Source organism: Gambusia affinis, linkage group LG01 (assembly GCF_019740435.1).
Source record: "Gambusia affinis linkage group LG01, SWU_Gaff_1.0, whole genome shotgun sequence".
Lineage (NCBI taxonomy): Eukaryota > Metazoa > Chordata > Actinopteri > Cyprinodontiformes > Poeciliidae > Gambusia > Gambusia affinis.
In genome coordinates this window covers 19395261-19411277 of record NC_057868.1, presented here as the reverse complement: position 1 = coordinate 19411277, position 16017 = coordinate 19395261, and the positions used below count along the sequence as shown (strand labels likewise).

At 39.4% G+C, this 16017-nt stretch overlaps 1 protein-coding gene across 1 annotated transcript in view; it reads left to right on the top strand.

Moving 5' to 3' along the window:
• The window catches only part of LOC122827114 (plexin-A1-like), a 164660-nt gene that overhangs the window by 83530 nt on the left and 65113 nt on the right, over nt 1-16017 (top strand). The gene's annotated exons all lie outside the window — the stretch shown is intronic.

The window sequence follows — 16017 nt, the reverse complement described above, 5'->3', positions numbered from 1 at the left end:
TTGCACAACCTACACCTTGGGTCTTGTCTGGTGTGGTAGATCTGGGCCTCAATTGCTCTGGTGTTTAGGGCCTGTTCCTGGGCGGCCGTGCTGTCCTTCAGTCCAGCTTTTTCCAGCCATTGGTAGGACTTTCTGATGTCAGCCACTTCGGTTATTTGCCGGTGGTACATCCCATGTAGGGGCTTGTCCTCCCATGATGGTTCCTCCGGCACCTCAGCTTCTGTTCCCCATTGTCTGAGACATTCACTGAGCACATCGTCTGTTGAGGCCTTGTCCCTGATGTATCTATGTCTTGGACAGTGGTTCTCACACTCACTAGTCCTCTGCCTCCTTCTTTGCGGTTCGTGTAGAGTCTCAGTGTGCTGGATTTGGGGTGGAACCCTCCATGCATTGTTAGTAATTTCCGGGTCTTAACATCTGTGGCCTGTATCTCCTCCTTTGGCCAGCTAATTATTCCTGCAGGGTATCTGATTACTGGCAGGGCATAGCTGTTTATTGCACGGATCTTGTTCTTGCCATTGAGCTGGCTTCTCAGGACTTGTCTTATTCGTTGGAGGTATTTGGTTGTGGCTCTTTTTCTTGTGATCTCATCAAGGTTGCCATTTGCTTGTGATATTCCCAGGTATTTGTAACCTTCCTCTATGTCTGCTATTGTTCCTTCTGGTGAGTCAATGTCTCGCTCGCTCTTGGCGTACAGCTTGATGTCATCCATGTAGAGGAGGTGGCTGATGTTGGCTCCATTCTTGAGTCGGTATCCGTAGCCAGTCTTGTTGATGATTTGGCTGAGGGGGTTCAGGCCTATGCAGAACAGTAGCGGGGATAGCGCATCTCCTTGGTATATGCCACATTTGATGGATACTTGTGCAAGTGGCTTGCTGTTGGCTTCAAGGGTGGTCTTCCACAGCCACAGCCTTGGTGGGTCTCCAGCCTTGTTATTCCCCTGCCACTGAGAGTACACTTTAGCTGGTTGGGTGGAGAAGAGCCTGTTAATCCTTCTGGATTCATTCTCCCTTGTGTATCTCTTTTGGCTCACTTCCCTCCTTGTTGCCTTGATTTTACTCTCTAACCGTCTTTTCCATGGTGGGTATTTGTTATTGTCATTGTTATTCTTATAGCCAAGCAACTCAAGGATCACTGATGCTGCGTTGTAAATCAGCTCATTGGTTTCTGTTATGGTATTGGTAGGGATTGTTCTCACTGCTGCATTCATATTTCACTCAGCCGTTGTAATTGGCTCCGAGGAGGTCTGTCTGTCATTCCTGCCATGATTCTATTTCTCAGGTCAGCAGCCTCGTTCAGCTCTGTTTCCATCATTGTGGCTGCATACTCCCTTTCTGGGCGGGGGCTTGTAGTTAAGCCCATCCAGGTTCCTCCTCTTCGCCGTAGCGTTTGTGTTGTACTTCGTCAATCTCAAGCTGTGATAGCAGCTGCCGTTTGCGGATGTTGGAACACTGAGCTACTAGTTGCTTAGCACTTAGTGTGGACTGGGGATGTCGAAGTAACCATTCCTCCCTCAGTCTTTGCATATAGCCCCTTCGATCGGGGCTACTTGAGTAGTAGCATTCCAACAGATCCAAGTTTTCACCTCTTGCCCATTTCCGCTTCGTTGTCCGCCTCGTTGTTCCAGTAGCCCATTTATCATCAAGGTGCTCTGGTTCCCCAGCACCTGACGCAGACCTTGTTTGGCCGGGCGACGTCTGAGCCGGCATGTTTCCTTGCTTCTTTGTGTCTCTCATGTTATGAGGTAGGCTGTAGCTCGAAGGATCTTGCCTAAGGACCCAGACAGGATAGTGCCCTTTTCCCGGTTTCGACCTGGAAAAACAGCTGACTTATCTATTGAGCTATCCTGTCAGCTTATATATATAGCTTATATATATATATATATATATATATATATATATATATATATTAAAGATTATTAAACAAATTCATAGGTTTTGCAACCACTATCAGCTTCCTCTGCCAGGATTGCCTGTCAATCTTCTGGATTTATACTGCAATTAAATATCACACAGTAGGGCTGGGCATTTATCATATCGTTTAGCAATTACCAGGAAAAAATTGTCATAAGAATTTAGATTTATTGTTTTCACAAAAAAATTAGGTTAATGTAAGAAAAGGGACTAAAATGTCAATTTGTTTCTACAGCAGCATAAAAACGTCAGTAAATTTACACGAAGAAGATTATTTAGAATAGAAATGCTTTTCAAAAGCAGCATTTACATTTCTAGCACTATGAATGAAGTAATAAATAGTTTTTATCATCACTTTAATCGTCACAATAGTGCAAAAAAAAAATCACAATAAAATTCTAGTTTCATATCTCCCACCTTTAACACAGACATTTTTTGTCAAAATATTAGAAAAACATAGAAAAACATTTTTTTATTTATATGTTTGTTTATGAAATTAATATCTCAGTAAATCAGATTACAGTAGAGCTCATTTTTGTCAACTCGCTTTCAGCCGAGGAGGCAAAAATGGAACGGAGGGAATCAAACACATGCACTCCAAAGGCCTGTGGAGCGGGTTCAGAAGGCAGAGCGCTGTACATTAGGGAACCCACAGAGAGCTTGGAACATGGAGGTCAAAGGTCAACAGCGAGGAAGTTTAATAAAGAAAGAGAGGGAGGACGAATCGGGGTAAAGGGGAGGACATTTGATGGATTGTTTCCTGTCTGTGTGCCTCCCTGCTCTCTCCATTCCCTCATCTCCTCCTCGCTGCCTGATTGCTCTGTCTGCTCTGCAGTTTTAAGCGGCTTTTTACTAGGGAGCGTGTGTCCGAGGCAGTGTGTTAAATAAAGAGGAAAGTGCTCAGTCTCAATCACTTACAGTGTTAGCAGTCTGACCATGCTGCTTTGCAACTTATTTGTATCTCATCTGAAGAAATATGCAGGAACAAGACATAGTTCCAACACGGAGAAGAACGTGGCAGTAAAATCATTGGAGAAACAAGTAGAGGGCAAATCAAACAATGTAGCCTGCCACTGTTTGCAATTTGTGTCTGCTCTGAGTCAATCTTTGTCTCACTCTCCTTTTCTGCCTCCGTCTCCTCTGGGGTAAAGCGGCTATTCAACACATTCCTTTGTTTACCCTTCTAATTGGAAGATGTCTAGCTGTAGCGCGCAGCCTTTTATGGCATCGAAAGTCTGATCACACACACACACACACACACACACCCACATGCACGCATGGTGTAATCTAGCACAGCAGCTCTGAGAAAAGAACAAAAAGACAGAAGACAAAAAAGATCAAATTATCAGCTACATTTAATTACCCACAACTAGACAGACACAATAACGAAGCTAAATCCAGATTTGTCTGGGTTCACATGCAAGAGAGAGAGAGAAAGAGGGAGTGGGCACAGGAATTTAGACTTTCTCTATCTGCCGTGCAGCAGGGAGGTTTTTCCTTCCTTCTTTTTCTTTTTTGTTTTTGAAAGCATTGCTGCAGAGTAAAGTGATGACTGCTTATCGGATTAGGGATCGCCGGATAATAAATACCCTTGTTTGATTTCTCCACCCATACTCCTTAAACATGATTACTGCTTTCTGTTACCGCCAGCATCACATTAAAGCTCGCTGCACAGCGGCACTGCCATTTGCATAATGTTTATAGAGATGGTAAGAAGCGATGGCTGCACAGAGGATGGATGCCGAGGAATGCATTCAGCTGTCACTCTTCCTCCATCTTTCCTCGTCCTTCTTTATGCCGTTTGTTGCTGCTTCCTGTTGACTTTGTTGCGGCTTTACGCCAGAAGGCTGCTCTCCTTTTGGCTGGTTTGGGATTTGTGGTATATTTTCATTGTTATTCTCGCTCATATATTTATTTCTATCCCTAACCTAAGACAGATATTGTAAAATACAATAGAATTCAATGAACACACAGTAGTTCATTCTTTCAGTGTCATTTAGCAAAATGTCAGTCTGGTATCATAAGAAGCTGCATTTCCATTCCATAATCGTGCATCTTGACATTTTGAAAATGAGTCCCCTTAACAGAAACATGCAAATTTTCTTTCTTTTTTTTATTTTAAAATATTTTGCCACTAGGATTAGGTGGTTTTTTTTTTTTGGCCATGTTTGTTATTTAATTGCAACTGCAAATTTGTGTTTTTTATTTATTTATTTATATTTTTTTTTACATTAGTGGAATAATGACAAATGAAGATTTGCACATATTTGTAATTGAAGTGCAGATAGAGATGCTAACGTCTTTCATTTATGAGTCATTAACATTATCAGATGTAGAGGTATACTAAAATATCGGCGGGTGACCAAAATCAGGCCATTTTCAGCTCTGCGTTACCTCTGTTTTCAGCCAAGCTACTATCATTTTTTTACAAACTGGGACAGTCATTGAAAAATCTGATAGCTGTTGATGGTTAATTTTCCATAAGCCTGATGTCGTAGATATCAGAATAATGCCATAAACTGGAGTAAAAGTTAAACTTTTGCTTTATTTTTCATGGTTGGGCAAATTTACGGTACAGCGGGACCCCAAGTAATTGTGGGGGTTAGGGACCAAAGCCAACTAGTTAAAATCTACAAATACTCGAGATCCTCTCCAAAAATCTTTTTAAGGGCCTATTTTAGTTGGTTAATTACCAAATTGACCTTAATGTGCATTAGAATACACTGCGGAAACCGTCTTTGCACTACAGCTGGAACCAAAATCTCAGGTCTTCCTTGATTCATCTTTTGGGGTACAGCCAATCAGGGCAAAGCAAAATGAATGCCACTCTTAGGTATTCATTTTGCAAAAGCCAGCCAATGGTATGTCAGGTAGCACCCCGGTATTTCAGCTTCCCAAGCTGCATTTTCTTCCCAATATTTCAGATTTTCTCTTCAGAAAAATTTGTAACTAGCTGAATTTTCTGCAGGTAATTTAGAGAAATATCTGAATACTGAGTACTGGCAATGATTGTCAAATAATTCCCAAAGCATTTTGATAAAATGTCTTAAATCACTCGCTGTTCTGCCTGAAAACTCTTTATTGCTAGGCACAGAAACCTCTGGTCCCTTCTTCCCTCCACATTCTGTCATACGTCTGCTGAAGTGGTGAAACTTCCTTGTTGTCAGATTTTGAAGATCTTAACTGCATAAAAATCAAATAAATTTCAAACATTCACAGGAAATAACTCAGAAGTCAAAGCAGAGCCAAACAAAACTTGAAAGGCGAAGCATTCTAAAATGTCAGAAGGCAGAGAGGAATGTGATGCGGAAAGATTTGTAATTCCACCAAGATGCAAATGACAAGCAAACCCCAAGCAGTTCCCTGAGAGAAACACGGTTTTCAGAGTGATACAGTCATTTTATCTTCACCAAAACTCAACCCAATACTTTTTAGAACCACTCTCTCGCTCGCTCATACTTCAAATACTTCTTGGAACGGTAAACCAAAAATGTTACTGAAATGAACTTTCAGCTCTGTTATGGTTTTAACAACTATGCTTCTAATAGTTATATTGCTAATACAGAGACACAAATTCTCCATTTGCTAATTCAAGATATTGTTTATTGATTACTAATTTGTGGCTAATCTTTGAAAATATTAAAACATTTTTGTTGTATTCTTGTTCTGTTACATACACCGGTCACAGATCAGCTCATGTGAACTTAGCCTGTTCAGTTCTGTAGACATCTAGTCCTGATGGATCTAATTGAACAGAGAGGCCTTTAGGTGACAGTAGAGCTGTCAGTGTTTCTGCGCACCAGATCCCCCATCTACATGCGAGTGCACATTATCTGTGAGTGAAAATGTCTCTGTTCTCCATTTTGCCCATGTAGGAGCGTAATAACCACTTTTTGAACCAATGACCCTGAGCTGAACTTCCCTCGTCTCTTATTCAGAGAGCATCCGTACAGAGCCTGCTAGCAGCAAGCTAATAACAGCTGGAACGCTTGTTGGCTTTTTTCTCCTTCTCACCAAAAAAGCTCTTGTGTACTCCCATGTACAGTAAGTGCACATAAAACCCAACCCCCCACCTCCACCCTCTCCAGCCCCCGGCACAACTGTAAGGCAACTCTGTCTAGACAGACATCAGCCCCATCTCTGTCTGTCTGCGGAGAAACTAAAAGTCATTTGTGGAAGAAGTACAACCGACTCAGTGAGTGGTTGTTACACCCTAATCTAAGTTTGTTGAAAGATTTATTTGAGGATTTAATTAATCAGACAACCTCAAGCTAATAAAGTCAGTCGGCTGAAAGTCGATTTAATTGAGTTTGATTCCTTTTTTTTTTTTTTTCTAGAAACACATTGAGGACTTATTGTATTAACCCACTTAATATCCTGATCCTTTCCCATATAAGGTTTTTGTCAAATAAAGGAGTTTTGATTTCAGTCACATAGCAAGCCAAATAAAAAGAGAATACCAATGCAAGAGACGAGGGAAGACAGACATCAGGTCAGAGTGAAAAAAAAGACAGAGTCTGCTGTCAACTTCCTCCAGGGAGACAAAGGTCTCCATTATAATTCAGTTGTTGTCTTGAATTTAACTTTGATGTCCAACGTTTGGGGCTTTTTTTGCCACTGACTGAAAATGCCTAGGTGAGTATGACTTTGTGTTTGTTTGAAATGCACAATAAGCTGACCTCTGGGTACTCCCAGACCATCGGTGGAAGCAGTTTTAGTTTGATATATTTTTTTTTGTATTTTTAGTTGAGATGTATGATGTTTTTCAACTTCTTGAACTTAAATGTTGACAAAAGATGACAGATGATGAAAAGCAGATCAGTGGCTTTCTGAGTGGACCAATGGTGTAACTAAAAATAAATGCTCCGTGTACAGAGTGGTAGATAGGAGGCACAATATATTACTTAGTCACTCAAAAACATAGATATCACTTGTGTTCTAACTACAAAGACAAAAACTAAGTAAAAAATAATGATTTCTTTAATTAAAAGAAATGTTATCCAAATCAATCTGGCTCTTAGTGAATGAGTTGCTGCTGCCTGAACCTGATACCGGAGCTGGTTGCTTCACCCTTTTAGCAACAGCTACCATCCACAGTGAAGTGGTCTCTTGCACAGACAGCTTGTTCAACATCATAGCAAAGCATCAGAATAAATTCAGAACTTTGACTAGACCTCTTATTTTGTTGGTTGTGTATTTTTAATCATTCATAGATTGACTCTCTTTTATGCTTTGGATACAAACATTGACCAAGGACTTCTAGTTTCATCAATTAGGGTAGGTCATTGAGGCTTATTCCAACTTTCTGTGCATTGTTCCACCCCTGACGTTGGAATAATATCTTCCACAAACTGCTCATGATGCCATTCTGGGACATTTTATGATGGGCTGTTGTCTTTATCCGACTTGTTTACTTCAGCTTTGGATAACTCTTAGACGTGTTCTCGTTTGTCTTGATTAGTTTAGGTTCAGGTGAAGCTGTCAGTCCACCTGCCTTGACAGTATTAATAGATGTGCGTCGTTACAGACAGAAGATGTTGCAGAAGAATAAACACATTCTCTGCTTGTAGTCGTACAAGTGTGTATAAAAAGTGTCATGTTTAGAGATCAGCACAAAATGATTTTTTTTTTTTTTTACATTTTTGGCACAGGACGAGAAACACAAAACCTAAAGTCCACAGATCATTGGTATAAATCCAAAAAGTCAACTCTTTCAAGAACTTATAAATTGGCAGCCATCAAATAAACCTGTTTGATCTTTATAGGCAGTTGCTTCATTAATCCACACTCATTATGAACTCCTGATCTGCAGCAAGCACTTCTAAGAGCTCACTTTAAAGTGAGTCGTGTCATTAGGAAACCTTTCATGAGGAGTAGTTTAAAGAAAGGACAGCATTGTCCACTATTTAGAAAAGTTGTCTCTTTTTAATGCATTTGCAGAAAAATACTGTGTTTTATATTCGCACACTTGTATGTGTAACCAGGCAACTTTGAATTAATGTGTCTCAGTCGCCGCTGTCTGATTGGTGGATGTCTGTCAATGCCAGTCCTCTCAAGGTCGGCTTAATGTGTTCGGGACAAAACAGTAAATGAGACAAAGAAAAGCTGTGTTGGTTAATTAACATATTTAATATCGAGCAGGAAATTTTATACAGAGAGTCAAGGCCAGCAGTATGACAGCAGAATAAGGCCGCAGAGAAAGTGAGTAAGAAATATTAAACAGGAACTTCTTGAAACAAAATGTCTTTCTGTGGTCAGTCCTGGCTAAGAGATTTTAGAGAAACATTTGAATGAAATGTTTAACCCAATGACAGAATCCCAATGCACTCTGTTGCTAAGTAGTCTGATCCACATGTTGTACATGTTTTCTATAGAGAGTGAAAGCCTCCCACTTATATTTGTAATATAGGAGGAGATTATTTAGGGGTACACACAAAATAATTGTAATTATATTGATTATAAAATCATATTTGGATTTTTTTTTTACATGTGAAAAACATGTGAAGCTTGTTAATAGATATAAACAATATAAAAGTTACAAAGTTTCTTGAAAACCTCTGAAATGATCTTACTACTGTAGACAAAAAAAAAAAAAAACTAACTTCAAAGCATAAAAGTATCATCAGTAGGAGCTACACTTGAGAAATGAGTTACATCAGTTTTACTAGCACATGTGACAGCAGAGATAGATTTAGATATGTATATTAATATATAAACATTGTACAGAATTAGGGCTGCACACCTGGTTGTACTGCTGCATTTCAGTGAGAAGGTTTTGGGTTCAAATCCTGTCCTGGAGTTTGCATGCGTCCTGTGGATTAATGTGTTGTCTCTTTGGTTTCCTTTGAGTCAAAAAAATATGTTGTGTTAAATGGCCTCTCTAAATTATTTTTGGGTGTGAATGTGCGTGTGCACATGGTTGTCTTTCCTTTGTTCTTTGTGTTGCCCTGCAATGGACTGATGACCTGCCCAGGGCAAAACCCATAGATGGATAGATGGATAGATAGATAGATAGATAGATAGATAGATAGATAGATAGATAGATAGATAGATAGATAGATAGATAGATAGATAGATAGATAGATAGATAGATAGATAGATAGATAGATAGATAGATAGATAGATAGATAGATAGATAGATAGAGTCAGATAGAAAGGCAAAATCCATTTTCCAAGGAGTCCTGGAACCTTTTAAGAGTCACAAAATTGAGAAAGCTGCACAGGTGCAAATACTTCTTCATTGCATTCTGTCAGCTTTATTACCCCCTTTTACTGTGGATTCCTTTTCCAAAGTACGCATATACATTAATCCATTCTCTAAGTCTTTGATTTTGTTGATGGATACTACTTGGGGAATTGCTGGTCATACAGTGACAGTATAATAAGTGCTGTTTGAGTTTATAGCACCAATAACTCACCGTTTTAAACTAAACAATGTAAAGACATTAAACTTGCTACATCTGGTGTGCATTTTCCCAACAAAACAAACCGTGTCTAAAAAGAAGAAATTGATCACCTTTCAAGATCAAATTCTGCCAAGTCAAAAGTTGGCTTCAGTGTTGTACGTTTACGAACCCCTGAATCTCTCCCCAGTGTTTTCTAATCGGATTGAGCTTTCCAGAATCCCTACATAAATCTTTCTCCAAATATTTCCTAATGAATCCGTTTAAGGAAGTTGAGACAAGAGAACTCTGTGTGAAGTGGAGCCTGCTAGGCGTTGTTTATGCCAGTTTATGTTTGTTTGGCGAACGTGAACTCATCAACCCTTTCGCTAACATGATTACCCCCCTCCCAAGCCATGTGGGCCAAGAGTTAACACACACGAAAACACCCCGAGATGTACACACAGACCAAGCCAGGCCACACACTCCTCTGAACGCTCTGGCTTCTCAGACCCCGACAGAAACAGACAGCACGAAAATATCACTTCAGGGTTTCCATGTCAACACTACCAGATGCAACATTAATTCAATCCGGCCGTGAAAGCCACCAAGCGGAATGGATGTGAGCGAGGGCGAGCATGTTGGAGCTGCTCTGGCCGTTTGAGCCTAAACCTGAACAGACTGAGAGGTTTCCTGGAGATCAAAGCCAAACTGAGGAAGTTTTCAGAAGAAATACAATTTTCTTTAAGTAAATTATATTTATTTTAATTTCAAAATTCTGTATTATAAGCACATTCAAGTAGTATTGAAAGGATTAATCGGATTCATTGTGATTAATTGATCATTGAAATAATCAATAAGTGATTTTGTATCGTTAACTGCTTTATGTACACACAGTCAACAAAAGGCCATTTGCTGAAGAAAATTAATGGTGTTCAGAGTAGTAATTGAGCTACAAAAATATTTACATGTTGCATTTAAGATAAAAATGTACATATGTTTTAGCCAAACTCTTGAAGTGGCCTAGTTTTTGCTTCATTTAGTTCAGATATACTAAAGAAATGCTGTGGAATTGTAAATAAAATGTTTGTTTTCCTAATTTTAAAAAGGAACTGAATTATTTGTTTCTGTATCCTTTAATATATTTCCAATTTTGTATAAAAAAAGTTGTAGAATGTGCCAACTATTTCGTCTGATTAATCAATTAATCGGCAGAATGATTGATTAATCAGTTACTAAAATAATCACTGGTAAGAGCCCTACATTCAAGCTACTTGGCAGCTAACGTTTAGAAGTTAAACCTTAGTCTATGTGTATCCTATTCATCCTCCCTGCCATCAGTCTGTCACAACATTTCACCTTTTCTTTTTCAGCCAAAGGCGTCCAACCTGTTTTTGGCTCCCTGTTCAGTTAAAGTTGACAGTTTTTAAGTTGCAGATGGAGTAGCTGTGGTGGGTGAGGACGAATTGTTTACCTCCTGTATGGATGACCTTCTTAAGTTCAAAGGCAGTGTCCTGTTGTTTTAGGGTGTGTGGCTAAAAGATGCATACTGTGCCAGGTTTAGGAGATTGCTGAACAGCTTTCAGTTATACTTTCATTCCTTAGACAATGACACTCGTTAGAGTTTTCTGAAACAGGAACCAGGAATTGAATGTGTGACAGTCTGTGAGCTAATCTCTGGAATGAGATATGTTCAGGCAATCAGTGTTTTTGTTAAGCAGAGAGTCTGTGGAGGGAGCTAAAGATTAGGGTGAAGGCAAGGAGGCTTTCCAATCTCAAAGACCTGAATGTATTTAGATAAACTCTAAATACCTGTGGAAACATGTGAAAACCTGCTTAACAACTGTAGCAGTGTTTTCATTGCTGTCATGTCAATAAAGATTATTGGGAAGAATGTTTTTTAATGTGTTTTTGTATTTGTAAAATGTAAATAATTACAGATTTAATTTATGGTTTAAATCAGTCATTCAAGAAGAAATACAGTTGCAGTTCTGGTTAGGGATGAAACAATTAATTACATTAATCAATTATTGAAATAATTGTCAACTAATTTAGTAATTGAATAGGTGTAAACTGGCATATAGAGACTCAAAAATAATCATCAGATCAGCCCTACACTGTATTGAGAAGTCAAACAGAAAGTGTTGAGCTTTTCACAGGTTAATTTTTAATTATGCTCTTAGCTCAAAAGGCATATCTAGCAAATGTTAGTCATTTTTGCTCTAAATGACTAACATATTTTAAAGGGATGCTATTACTGCATTTTAGGCAAAAAAAGTGTTTATTTCCACATTTTAAAAAAGCAATTATATTATCTGCTTATCATTTTTATGTATTTTTTATATTGTATAAAGTAAGCTGGTTGAATGAAAAATCTGCAGAATGCACCAAGTTTGATCTAATTACACAATGAGTCACCTGAATGATCAATGCAATAGTCGATTACTATAATAATTATCTGCAGCCCTAATTCTGCTAACGTCATAATGAGAAATGTGACGTCATCATCAGTCCAGCTGTTCAGACAGCTGGTTAGCATGAAGGTTTGATGTTTGTTCTGTGCATGCGTAGGTTCTCTCACTCCAATTTCCCACAACTCAAAAACATCACTGCTAATTGGTGTCTCTAATTTAACTTTAGGTTTGGTTATTTGTGTAGAACAGACATCTTGTTTTTCATCTGCAATTCTGATAATCATGGCTCGGACTGTTTTTTTTAGTTGCATCTCCAAATCCAGTCACTATGAATTAACTCCATAAAGAAAAATAACCTCTCAACACAAGACACTTTCACATTTACCAACCTCCACAATCGCTTTTCTCTTTCTTGGGTCCCTTGTCTCTGTGGAATCTGAAACTGCTTTTATGTTTGCAGAAGAAGCTTTGCATGACCTGTGAAAGAGAAACTCATTTTCGGTCTCTGTTTGTCCATCTAATGTGCGAAACAGAGACACAGGCAGGGGCTGAAGCCGACTAAACACAGCGCATGATGACATTTCTGTCAATAAGTAGAAAGGAGAAGTGTAAAATGTCTCTGAGTGGACATGTTCAAATCAAAAATACTTCAGCTGCTGTTTATCCTGTGTGACATTTTCAAGAAAAAACATGCCTGGCAAAGAGAGCGACTTGTGGTGGGGTTTAAATTCTGTGGTGAATCACACAGTAGTTTAATGCGAGTGTTTCGGTTAGCTAGTAACTCTTTTGGAGCGTACGGCGTGCCATGTTCCCTAATCCATCTCCATCCTTTTGGTGTCATTTGCAGTAAGAAGTGCTGCACTGAGCAATCTGGCTGACATTAAGCATATCCTGCCATTCAGCCCTCATCTTTACCTCCCTGACTCGTAGCTCACTGTGACACAATCTGTCTCCTGCTTTCTTTGTCAAAGCTCTTCAGCCAGGAAAGGATTTTGCCTTTCACTTTTCTCTATTATACTTTGCCTTAATGCCGATGTACATGTTGTATAGCTGCTCAACAACACTGCAGTCAGATTTCACTTGTATTGACATTGAAAAAGCAGCAATGCTTTCATTGCACAAGTTAAATTATGGTTGTAGAGCCTAAAAGGTCAAATGACACCCAGATAAAGATGTCTACTGATGTGTAAGTGTGGTTTCAGACTGAGTGGGCTCTGTTAATGGAGCTAACTAAGCCTTCCTTTTTTGACATCTTGTTTAGGCTGTTCAGGGGACCCTGCTGTTTTAGCAGGGATTAGGGACCCAAAGGCCACCTAAAAGCAGAAGTGCCTTTTTTATTGGTCCAAACACCAAATATACCTTAATATGCATCAATACACACAGTGGAAAACAGCCTGTCACGCCTCCAGAAGATAACATCCAAGGCCTTCCTTAATTCTAATCTTTGGGGAAAAGCCAATCAGCCCCAAGGAAAATAAATATTTTTTCCCTTCTCTAGCTGCATTATCTTTCCAATATCTTAGATTTGCTTTATGAAACCTCCCCAGAATAGGCTAATTTTTACACAAAGGATTCAGTTATGTTCCACAGGCAGATCCCCAAATGGCTTAATGAACCACAAATAGGCAGGGGCCACTGTATTTGGATGAGTGCTGCAGACTAAGAAAGTCTAATATTTTACTGATTATAATGGATGAAACAACAGGACTGGTTTAAATATCTTTAAAAAAATCTATTGATATCAAGTGTTTGGAGGGAATGTTTCTCATACTGAGGTGTTGTCCTGAAATGCCAACATCCCATTTGAAAGTTATCATAAACACATAAGACTTCAGCAGCAAATGGTAATACTGACAGGAAATTTATGAATTGGAAACAAAGTTAAAATGGAAGTCACTAGAACTTCCATTCTAGTGACTTCCACTAGAATGGAAGTCACTAGTTTGAAAGATGGCCGCATCTTTCAAACTTACTTATGAAACAACTGCTATGCTTTAAGCCCACAACAATATGGAGAACAATCACTACACTCAACATGATGATGCATTAACATGTGAATATATTTTCCCGATGTTGAATTTAGAAGCTTTTCAAGTTGGGTTTTCCTGAACCCACCCCCTCTGTTCTGACTGGGCCCTAAATGTGCGCTGAGGCAAGTTTTGCCTGAGGAAAATGTGACTTCATCCTCTATCCCTCCCTCGTGTTGGCTGTTCTTTTTGCCCGGTCTGTGAGGGATTTGGAAGGGGCCACGGGGTGCCATGGAGCAGGGCAAATCAACATGTGCTGGGGCAACAGAAGGTGTGTGGGTTCCTCTGTTTCTGTGTGCGTGTGTGCGTGTGTGCATGTGTACAGACGCTAATCTTCTACCAAGGGGGTTCCACCAAGATTAGTATAATCAGGGGCTTGTGTGAACCCTCCCTTCTTACCCCTGCTGCGCTTCATCTCCCCCTTATCCCATCCTCCTCTCTGCGCCTCTTAGCCCACCATCCACCTCCTCATGCCTCTATCCCTGCAGCCTCCTTCACCACCTTCATCTTTTGAGCCATCCGTCTCATCCCTCTATCCTTCTCTCAATCTCTTTAGCACCGCTCTGTTCCATTTCTCACCCCGCGGCTCCATTCATCCCCCCACCGACCTCATCCTCTTACGTTCATCCTTATCGCTGCCCTCTACATTGTCGGCATTTAGCAGAGCGTTTCGGAATTACAAGCTCCTGCCTGGGTGGACTAAACTTCTGACACACTTCTTGTCAAACGTTAGACGTCCCATTTGTGTTAAAGCAAAGTTCCTGTAGAGAAAAACTGGGCTACAGGAAAAAGTCTAAGTCTTCAGAAGGAGAGAGGCAATGAGGTATAGGGTTAAAGGTGGAGAAATTGCACAGTACAACAAATAATGATTTAAAATCTTTCAACTTCTTGCAGAAAATACACTTTTTACTAAGACATGCAGCTGAGCATAAGATTGTGTAGGAGTTTGGCTTCGGTTGTGTCCAATTTAAAATTCTCTGTCACTCCCTGTGTTTTCAGCCCTCGGTCTGCGTAGATCTCCTTAAATGCTCTGCTTTATCCCATCCCGTCATTCATTTATCTTCCTCCCTCTGTCATCCACCGCCGTATTTCAGCACTGGATCCTCAATACAGCATCTCAACACTTCTCACAGAGAGTCTCGTCTAGGTGAAGATAAGTAACCTCTTTCGGCAGATTAAAAGAGTGGAAGACGAGCGTTGTCACATCCGGCGCAGCTCCATGCTATCGCACGCAGACTTGTGTAGAACCACAAAGTAAACACAAAGTGCTGTATTTGACGCGTTAGTCTTACAACTGGTTGCAAACTAAACAGGACATTAAGGCAATATTATTATTTTTTTGTCAAAGCGATGTCTGGTGTGGAAAAACCAACTAGTTGAAGTAGAACTAAACCTTCAGTACCTTTAGCTTACCACCCTGTTGTATCTATGTTTGAGACTCGCATTTTGAAACAATAGTTTGAGTTGTGCTGTGCTAGTAGAGAAAAAAACTACTTCTCATCGGGTTTGCTAACAGTCGGATACAAAAGGACTAAAGAAGCTTCTGTCAATTTTTAAATGTTTATTTGGTAGCATGTTAAACACTTAGCACAAAAAAGAAATGATGATAAAATAACAGGCAAAGAACTTTTAATAGGCAAAATAACCCAATAACTAGCTAACCATTAGCTGCTAACAATGTCAACTTCCAGGATGGTCTTAGAAGGATCAGAGCTCAACCGAATTAATGTACACAGTTGAAATTCAGTACACCTTCAATTCAAGAATTGATTATTCTAATTAGTCTTTCATTTTGTTTTTGCCACCTTAAAATTGAACAGTACATCCTCAATGTATTCTCCATTTATGTCATGTCTAACATTTTTACAAAAATCACCAGCTAAGCACCAAATGCCATAGTTTTTAATTTTAAAAAAAACTTAAAATAGAATGTAAATGTATTGTAAATTGTATTGTTTTTTTCATAATAAACTCAACATGCAATACAGTGATCCCTCGCCACTTCGCGGTTCACTTATCGCGGATTCGCTATTTCGCGGATTTTCATAATGCTTTTTTTTTTTTTTTGGTGCATTGTGCTCTGCATTCTGATTCGCTAAAAACTCACTCCCGCTTCTTGTATCAAAACATGCTACGAATTGTGCTATCATTTTGTCGTCTCGTGCAGTTATATGTACGTACATAAAACAGCTTGGCAAATTTACATTAAGTTGGCCAAATTATCTTGTAATTTCGAAGAAGAGAACACTGCAGAGCGCAGTCAGGATGCAGCAGTCTGAAG